The sequence below is a fragment of the Stomoxys calcitrans genome, chromosome 3, assembly GCF_963082655.1.
Source record: "Stomoxys calcitrans chromosome 3, idStoCalc2.1, whole genome shotgun sequence".
In the NCBI taxonomy this organism is placed as follows: Eukaryota; Metazoa; Arthropoda; class Insecta; order Diptera; family Muscidae; genus Stomoxys; species Stomoxys calcitrans.
Genome location: NC_081554.1, coordinates 94,607,779 through 94,610,288, shown reverse-complemented (window position 1 = coordinate 94,610,288; position 2,510 = coordinate 94,607,779). Strand labels below are relative to the sequence as shown.

At 41.6% G+C, this 2,510-nt stretch overlaps 1 long non-coding RNA gene across 1 annotated transcript; it reads left to right on the top strand.

The window, feature by feature from the left end:
* The first annotated feature begins 1,172 nt into the window (after window positions 1-1,172).
* On the top strand, window positions 1,173-2,125 carry LOC131995843 (uncharacterized). The gene is made up of 3 exons (XR_009397649.1): window positions 1,173-1,381; window positions 1,478-1,627; window positions 1,692-2,125. It is a non-coding gene; the product is annotated as an uncharacterized LOC131995843 (long non-coding RNA).
* The last annotated feature ends 385 nt before the right edge of the window (window positions 2,126-2,510 follow it).

Genomic DNA, 2,510 nt, shown 5'->3' with positions numbered 1-2,510 from the left:
CTAACATAAGGTGGGGAACAAGTGAGAGAAGAGCAAATCCAAGCGGATAAGCGAAGCATTCTAAGTTTCCAAATAGGACTTCTCCAAACGTATCCGGAAACTGCCTTCTCTGCCGTAATGTATTGTATGACCCTGAGATGCTGTAGTATATTGGTATTACGTTTGCTACCTACGGACATAACCACACGGCTGTTGTTGAACACATAAAGATAAACCCCACAACGTCTCATGTGCTTTGGCTCATGGGTATGATTGTATTAAGCGGACGGACAGGTAAGCAAAAGTAATTTGGGCTATTGCAGTTAACTATTGTATATAATGGCATCTCCTTCTCTCCTCAGGCCCGTCGCAAACGAAATGCGGATACCAAAATCCTTAAGTTTCGTGACTTACGGGAGTTAAAGATTAGTAAAACACCGTGCCACATCCTGCATCTAACCAGCTTCCAGTCACCACCAGTTTGGCACGCGATCCAAGCTTTTGAAAACTTACGATCGGGACTCAATCCGGTAACCGAAATCCGATCAGTTGCTGGCTGTGGCGATAAAATGATGCGGTCAACCCGATCACTCGGGCCCCATGTTGCGGGCGCCATTCTTGTCGTGGACCCCGGAGGGTCCGAACTATCTCAGCGGAGAAAGGGGACATAGTGTGCTGGCGAGCGCTGGCTGTTGGCGTTAGAGCTCCGGCTGTGGCTCAGTCTGGGGCGCGGTTCTTGCCAACACACCATGTCCAGAGACAGGTGACAAAAAAAAAAAATTCAAATTTCAAACCAGCTCTGGATGGAAATGACAAACACAGGGTCCCACTTATGTTAAGGCAGGCATGTCTTTCGCCTTCTTACTCGCACCTTCCGCTATGGATTCGCTCTTCAGGGGGCACTGAGACATCCTACAGTGCCCTGGACGGCCCACCCCAACCATGGTATCCGTTGTCCAACAGTTTTGGATACCCCAGAATCGGTCTCCCTTATCCCCCCTTACAGCTTGGTGCACTACCTCCTTCTTACCTTAGATAACTACTCCTCCATTGCGAAATGAAAACTAGGCAAAGGCGAATTTCATTTCAAACGTTATAAACGGTATGTATTTATTAAGCCGAATCAAAAATTCATGGCCAGACAAAGTTCAATCAAACGAAAAAAAAAGCAAAGAAAACAAAACAATGAATTGTATAGTGGCAATTAAAAAACTTCGTTTATATAAACTCCTCTCCTTCAAAGAGAAAAATAGTAATAAAATTCTCCTTCCTCCACAGGTGTATTGGGTCTTCTCATGGTGTCTGGCCTTCCTTCAGGGTCGTCTCTCCTAACTGGAGTCAGTGCTGGAGCGGCTGAGCAGTGCCCACGCTTTCCTCTTGTCTGTCCGTCCGTCTGGTTGTGGTAAGTATGTGTATTCCGGCTGTATTGTATTTCCCGTAAATAAAAGCTTTGGCTTTTTTTTTTATGTCTTATATGTTTATTTTTTTTTTTTTAAAGGCCTAAGTTCGCAAAGCGAACACCAACAGCAGTAAGGGCTCCTTTCCGCCCAAAAAGTCTAGAATCTTTACCCCCTGGCCCTAGGTTGAGCTCGACCTAACAGCTGAGGACAGCGCCTATTTATTCTAGCGCTGTGTTACTAATAGAAAGGTAAGTGTCTGGTGTTTGCCTGCCTAGCCGCTTTATTAACAATTAACCTTCTTTTTATTCGTAGGAAATATGTGTGTCAAGGTCCTGTCCGTCCGTCTGAGTTCACGTATACGTCCCGCAATAGTGTTCGTGAGGAAAAGGGTACCTGCAGCACTGTCGGCTGACCAGTGCTTTTGATATAGAGCTTCCCACGATGGACAGAGGAGGTGGAGGTGTAGCTTTATGTTTCCGCGTTTGGCTTTTTGTTATTTTGTGATCAACTTTAGTGGTGTCTATTGTCTTTGATTTTCAAGTTTAGGATTTTTAACTATTGACTTAGATTTAGTTTTTAGTTTTTTTTTTTTTCTTTTTAGGTCTTTTATTATTACATTGGTATTTTCCTTTTTTTTCAGGTTCTTTGGCTTTGTTTCGAAACTTTTCCCTTTTCAGGTTCCTTTTTATTTAATTTGATAACATTTCTTTCTTTTCCAGAGTTTTCATAGATTTTCTTTTTCAGCTTTTAATAACTTTCAATTCGATTTATTTTAATCACCTTTTTTTCATAATCTTCTTTTTCAGCTCTTTAGTTTTTAATTTGTATTTATTTTCATTTATTTTGTTACAGCTTTTAAAACTTCTCAATAATTTATAGTTAATTTTTTTCCTCTTTCAGCAAATGTGCTGAAAGTTCAATAAATCACTTTAAAACTTTGAATTTGGTCTTTTTCTTTGTTGTTGGGTAAAAGCCAGTTCCGCCTCCTTTTCTCTGCCGAATCCAAAACCAAAAAGACTTTCTTTCTTTTTGAAAACACCACTTTCAACACTCTTCTGTACACCACCTCTTACTCCTTGCACGGCTCCATCCAAAAAGAACTAGTCATCTTCCCTTTACTGTCCATCATGG